The 7,258-nt window shown below is 42.8% G+C and overlaps 1 protein-coding gene across 1 annotated transcript in view; it reads left to right on the top strand.

Moving 5' to 3' along the window:
* LOC128666638 (40-kDa huntingtin-associated protein) overlaps positions 1-7,258 on the top strand; it is a 65,423-nt gene that overhangs the window by 24,708 nt on the left and 33,457 nt on the right. The gene's annotated exons all lie outside the window — the stretch shown is intronic.

The raw sequence follows: 7,258 nt of genomic DNA, 5'->3' as shown, positions 1-7,258 counted from the left end.
CGTGACACAAGGGAATTGGAGGGGCCCCAGCATTGTATACCTCTATGCTCCACAAGAATTGAGAGCACAAAATCCAGCTTTGCAGTAGATCAATTGCGCTGAAGATATTGCCCATGAAAAGCATAAAAATGTTGTGACCCCATATAGAGAGTACTAACGCAGACTTTGCAGTGCCAATGTCTACTACGCAGTCTGCTCAGCTTGAGAAGATCTCTGCTCCTGTTTATCAGAAACTGTATGGTTTGGAGGGGAGGAAGCTGGAACTACTCCCATGGCCATAGCAGTGGAATCCACTAGCTTCTCCTTGGGACAGAGCCCTGAGGGACTGGGAAGATTCAGGCATTAGTTTTAGGGAACTTGTCGTTTGTGGATGTCTCAAGTGAGGCAGTCTTATTCCCTAACATGATGGGAGAGGAATGTTTACAGGCTTTTAACCTTTTAATGCCGTTATGGCGTTCTGTTCCGTCCTAACCATGCTGGGCTTTAGCGCAGTTAGGATGGAATAGAATGTCCTAGCCGTTTGGATGTCCTGATCCCAACGGTGCTTCCTGGATGTGATAGCGGTCTGGAGGGCGTGCCTAGCGTCATAGGGACGCCCCCCTGACCTGGTCCCATAACTGATATCTAGCGATCGCGTGGTTTTAATTTGTCTACATCGCATTGTTGTTCCGATGTAGACAAATTGACCCTGTCATGAAAAGGTTAAAGGGACAGTCTACTCCAGAATTGTTATTGTTTAAAAATATAGATAATCCCTTTATAACACATTCCCCAGTTTCGCATAACCAACACAGTTATATTTAATATACTTTTGACCTCTGTAATTATCTTGTATCTAACCCTCTGCAGACTGCTCCTTACCTCCAGTTATATTCATATACGTTTTACCTCTGTGATTACCTTAAATCTAACCTTCTGCAGACTGCCCCTTATCTCAGTTTTATTAATACACTATTTACCTCTGTGATTAGCTTGTATCTGAGCCTCTGCAGACTGCCTCCTTACCTCAGTTATATTAATATACTTTTTACCTCTGTGATTACCCTATATCTAAGCCTCTGCAGACTGCCCCTTATCTCGGTTATATTAATATACTTTTTACCTCTCCTGAGGCTTAGATACAAGGTAATCACAGAGGTAAAAAGTATATTAATATAACTGAGATAAGGGGCAGTCTGCAGAGGCTTAGATACAAGGTAATCACAGAGGTAAAAAGTATATTAATATAATTGAGGTAAGGGGCAGACTGCCTCCTTACCTCAGTTATATTAATATACTTTTTACCTCTGTGATTACACTGTATCTAAGCCTCTGCAGACTGCCCCTTATCTCAGTTATATTAATACACGTTTTACCTCTGTGATTACCTTGTATCTGAGCCTCTGCAGACTGCTCCTTATCTCAGTTATATCAATATACTTTTTGCCTCTGATTACACTGTATCTAAGCCTCTGCAGACTGCTCCTTATCTCAGTTATATTAATATCCAGTGGGGCAAAAAAGTATTTAGTCAGCCACCAATAGTGCAAGTTCTCCCACTTAAGAAGATCAGAGCGGCCTGTAATTTTCATCATAGGTATACCTCAACTATGAGAGACAAAATGTGGAAACAAATCCAGACAATCACATTGTCTGTCTGATTTGGTAAGAATTTATTTGCATATTATGGTGGAAAATAAGTATTTGGTCACCTACAAACAAGCAAGATTTCTGGCTCTCACAGACCTGTATCTTCTTCTTTAAGAGGCTCCTCTGTCCTCCACTCATTACCTGTATTAATGGCACCTGTTTGAACTTGTTATCAGTATAAAAGACACCTGTCCACAACCTCAAACAGTCACACTCCAAACTCCACTATGGTGAAGACCAAAGAGCTGTCGAAGGACACCAGAAACAAAATTGTAGACCTGCATCAGGCTGGGAAGACTGAATCTGCAATAGGCAAGCAGCTTGATGTGAAGAAATCAACTGTGGGAACAATAATTAGAAAATGGAAGACATACAAGACCACTGATAATCTCCCTCAATCTGGGGTTCCACGCAAGATCTCACCCCGTGGGGTCAAAATGATCACAAGAATGGTGAGCAAACATCCCAGAACCACACGGGGGGACCTAGTGAATGACCTGCAGAGAGCTGGGACCAACGTAACAAAGGCTACCATCAGTAACACGCTACGCCGACAGGGACTCAGATCCTGCAGTGCCAGACGTGTCCCCCTGCTTAAGCCAGTACATGTCCGGGCCCGTCTGAAGTATGCTAGAGAGCATTTGGATGATCCAGAAGCGGATTGGGAGAATGTCATATGGTCAGATGAAACCAAAGTAGAACTGTTTGGTAGTAACACAACTCGTTGTGTTTGGAGGAGAGAGAATACTGAGTTGCAACCAAAGAACACCATACCTACTGTGAAGCATGGGGGTGGCAGCAACATGCTTTGGTGCTGTTTCTCTGCAAAGGGAACAGGACGACTGATCCGTGTACATGAAAGAATAAATGGGGCCATGTATCGTGAGATTTTGAGTGCCAACCTCCTTCCATCAGCAAGGGCATTGAAGATGAATCTTGGCTGGGTCTTTCAGCATGACAATGATCCCAAACACACCGCCCGGGCAACGAAGGAATGGCTTCGTAAGAAGCATTTCAAGGTCCTGGAGTGGCCTAGCCAGTCTCCAGATCTCAACCCCATAGAAAACCTTTGGAGGGAGTTGAAAGTCCGTGTTGCCCAGCGACAGCCCCAAAACATCACTGCTCTAGAGGAGATCTGCATGCAGGAATGGGCCAACATACCAGCAACAGTGTGTGACAACCTTTTGAAGACTTACAGAAAACGTTTGACCTCTGTCATTGCCAACAAAGGATATATAACAAAGTATTGAGATGAACTTTTGATACTGACCAAATACTTATTTTCCACCATAATTTGCAAATAAATTCTTTCCAAATCAGACAATGTAATTGTCTGGATTTGTTTCCACATTTTGTCTCTCATAGTTGAGGTATACCTATGATGAAAATAACAGGCCTCTCTCATCTTCTTAAGTGGGAGAACTTGCACAATTGGTGGCTGACTAAATACTTTTTTGCCCCACTGTAGTTTTTACTTCTGTGATTACCTTGTTTCTAAGCCTCTGCAGACTGCCCCTTATCTCGTTTATATTAATATACTTTTTACCTCTGTGATTACCTTGTATCTCAGCCTCTGCAGACTGCCCCCTTATCTCAGTTATATTAATATACTTTGTACCTCTGTGATTACCTTGTATCTAAGCCTCTGCAGACTGCTCCTTATCTGTTATATTAATACACTTTTTACGTCTGTGATTACCCTGTATCTAAGCCTCTGCAGACTGCCCCTTATCTCGTTTATATTAATATACTTTTTACCTCTGTGATTACCTTGTATCTCAGCCTCTGCAGACTGCCCCTTATCTCAGTTATATTAATATACTTTGTACCTCTGTGATTACCTTGTATCTAAGCCTCTGCAGACTGCTCCTTATCTGTTATATTAATACACTTTTTACGTCTGTGATTACCCTGTATCTAAGCCCCTGTAGACTGCCCCTTATCTCAGTTATATTAATACACTTTCTTTTTTATGACACGATGAGTCCATGGATCATCTTAATTACTAATGGGATATTCACCTCCTGGTCAGCAGGAGGCGGCAAAGAGCACCACAGCAGAGCTGTTAAATAGCTCCTCCCCCCTCCCACTCCAGTCATTCTCTTTGCCTACATTAGTGATAGGAAGAGGTAAAGTTAGGTGTTAGAAAAGATGCTTCAATCAAGAGCTTATTATTTTTAAAGTAATGCAAGATTGTGCTGCTTTTTTCTAGGGTGTAGCCATAGTCCATATTAGTCTCTTCAGTAGAGCATTGGTGGCTTTAGAGCAATGGGAACTTGTGGGACATAATTCTCACTGTGCCTCCCATATCTTGATGCTGCCCTGTTTGTGAAAGTCTGAGGGAGAAAAATACTCAGTACTTTTTATTTCCACAGGCCAATGTGAGGGAGAGGACCTCGCAAGCTGCCTTACTGCCGGGTAGATTTTTAAGGTAAGTGCTAATTTTCATTTCTGGGGTTGTACGCAGAAAAATTGGCACTTTATTACATACATGGACACAAGAGGACATTATCCCTAGGTGGGATAAGTCATAGGGCAGTTTCTGCAGGCACTGGGGACATGGAGAAATGGCTCTTATATTTATGTTTGGGGCATACAGTTTCTGACAGTATAAAACTACTCGCATATTTATACTTGGTGGCTGTTAACAACTCTCTACGGCTTTATTGTAATTCAAACAGCCGACCGGGAGGTTAGATTTGTCTATGCTTATTTTTTTTAGCCTGTTTGGTGCAATCCTACTTCCGACGACCTCATTTACATATACTAGCCGACCAGGAGTTCTTAGCACTCAAACTGCCATGATGGAAGTTATTTTTCAGACGGCACTTTATTTTCTAAAGTTTTAGCCGCCCAGGAAATTTATTTGGATACGCCCACGATGGGCGGAGCTAATCTACACCGCATTCTGGCGCGCTGTGTAATACATTACACGTTGCACAAAAATAAAGCAGTTTAACTTTTTTAAAGTCGCAGTAACATCAAAAAATTGTTGTTGATCAAGCTGTGAATACAGCAGTCCAGGAGGCCCTTCAACATGTGAATTAACATATTGGATGTTAATAAAATAGATGTTAAGAGGAGTAGGATGTTGCTTTTAACATTTAAAGGCTCAGTAACTCTAGTTAGGATATTACATTTATTTTTGATTAAAATGTGAATAAAACATTCTTTATGCTGTGATAATGACTTTTCTATTCCTCGTGTATGGAGAGGATTTTACAGGCCAGTGATAATCATCCTTTTTAGAGCCAACATGGTCTCAGATGCTGTTAAAAGATAAGATGCATTATGACAATGTTCTATACATTCTGCAGCCTTCTCCTCAAGTGTCCTAAAAACTTAGCGTCCATTCATCCAGTGCCCTGTGCTTCCTCCACGGCTCCTCCTGGAGTTACCTTGCAAGACATCGCTTCCCTTTTTTACTAGAAGGTCTCTAGTGGGTTGTCGGCTTTTCCCTTGCTGCAGGGAGAGCGCAAGAGGAAAAATAAACATTCAGTGAGCGAGGTTCCTGTCACGATTGTTGCTATCTCGGAAGTCCCCTCCCAGACGTGAGTAAGAGGATACCTCGGTAGCATCTGAGGATAAAATCTCAGTTTCTGACAGTATAATTCCTCCTGCTGATACTGAAGTTGTATCTTTCAGGTTTAAGCTTGAACTCCTCCGTCTGTTAAGGAGGTTTTAGCTACTTAGGACGACAACGATACCATAGTGGTTGTCAATATTAGGTTGTACCAAGATCATTGCTAAGGAATGGGAGAGAAGTGTAACCATTTTTTTTCTCCATTTCCTATGTTTGGAAGAGATTTTTACCCATAGCGGACTCTTTCAAGGAGTTCGTTCAGTCGGTACCCAAGGTGGAAGGGACAATTTCCACGCTAGCCGGGAGTCCTACTATTCCCATAGTAGTCCTTTAAGGATCCTAGGGATAAGAGGTTAGAGGGGTTGCTCAATAATGGCAGCCTATGACTTGTATTGCCACTGTCACTTATGCAGCAGCATACTGGTTCATACGTTGTCTGGTTCCATTCGAACAGACACTCCCTTCGAAGAAATCCAGGATAGAATAAAGGCCTTTAAGTCAGTCATCTCCTTTCTTATAGATGCTTCCCTTCAAGTATTTAGCGGGGAGCTAAGATTTCAGGCTTACCATATTGGCACACATTTATGGTTAAGATTACTTTTTCGTGCCTTTCAAGATTTCAAGGGAATCCTACTTCTTCCTCTGAGCAGGAGGGAGGTTTTGGCTTTCAAGAATGTTTGGAGCCAGATAAGAGGCAAGGTGGCCTTACACTGTTTAAGAGCTCTCTCCGACCTGGGAAAAAGTGAGTTCCTGTTCCGATTCAGGAAAAAAGTTTGGGATTTTATTCTAATCTGGAAGTGGTTCCCAAAAAAGAGGCAATCTTCAGTACTATTTTAGATCTCTAGAGTCTAATCAAATTTTAGATGTCAAGATTCTAATCAAATTCCTAAGTGTACCGTCCTTCAAGGTGGAAACTATTCGTTCCATTTTCCTTTTGATCCAGGAGGGTCATTTTATGAAGGCGGATTTAAAGGACGTGTGCTTGCATTTTCACATTCTCGGGCAAACACTCCCAATTGTGGCTTTACCCTTCGGCCTTGCCACAGCTCCCAGAATTTTCTAATAGGAGTCTGGGTTTGTTGTTGGCGGTGCTCGTTTACAGGGCATTGCTGGGGCGCCCTTTCTGGAAGGCAGCCTAGTCCAGGCGCAATCTTTTCAAGCAAGATTCCACATGGAAATGTTATCCCTTCTGTGATATCAAGGATGGAAGGTAAATTTGGTAAGGAGTTACTTAGTCACATGGACAAAGGTAACCTTCTTGGGAACCATAATAGATTCCCTATAAATGAAGTTTTTTCCTGACAGAAGTCAGGAAATTAAAGATTTTCGAATCTGGTCTATTTCTTCAGTCTTCTCCTCGGCCATTAGTGGCTCAGTGCATGGAGGTATCGGGCTGATGGTAGCAGCATGGGACATCATCCCATTTGCTCGGTTCCTTCTCAGACTTTGGCAGGTTATCATGCTCAGGCTATGGAACGGAGATTATACTGATTTGTCTCCTTGAATATTACTGGAGCAGGAGACAAGGGATTTCTTAAGGGTGGTTGTCTCTGGATTATCTCTTCCAGGGAACCTGCTTTCGCAGACCATCTTGGGTATTTGTGATAACAGACGCCAACCTTCTAGGATGGGGAGCAGTCTAGGGCCCCCTAAAGGCTAAGGAAATTTTAGACTCGGTCAGAGTCTGGTCTTCCTATAATCATTCTGGAGCTGAGAGCGATCTTCAATGCTATTCTCGCCTGGCCCCAGTTAATATAGGTCCAGTTTATCTGGTTCCAGTTGGACACACATCTTCAGTTCATCAGGGAGGAACGAGGAGTTCCTTAGCGATAACAGAGGTATCCAAAATAATTCAGTGGGCAGAGGCCCATTCTCGCTGTCTGTCGTCAATCCACATCCCAGGGGTGGACTCTGGGAGGCGGACTTCATGAACAGGCAGACCTTTCAGCCGGGTTAGTGGGTACTCCAGCCAGGATTGTTTTTCAGCTTATTCTCAAATGAGGTCAGCCGGAATTGGATCTCATGGCATCTCGGCAGAATGACAAT

This window comes from Bombina bombina, chromosome 7 (assembly GCF_027579735.1).
Source record: "Bombina bombina isolate aBomBom1 chromosome 7, aBomBom1.pri, whole genome shotgun sequence".
In the NCBI taxonomy this organism is placed as follows: Eukaryota; Metazoa; Chordata; class Amphibia; order Anura; family Bombinatoridae; genus Bombina; species Bombina bombina.
Note: the sequence above shows the minus strand (reverse complement) of the source record. Positions and strands in the feature narration are given on the sequence as shown.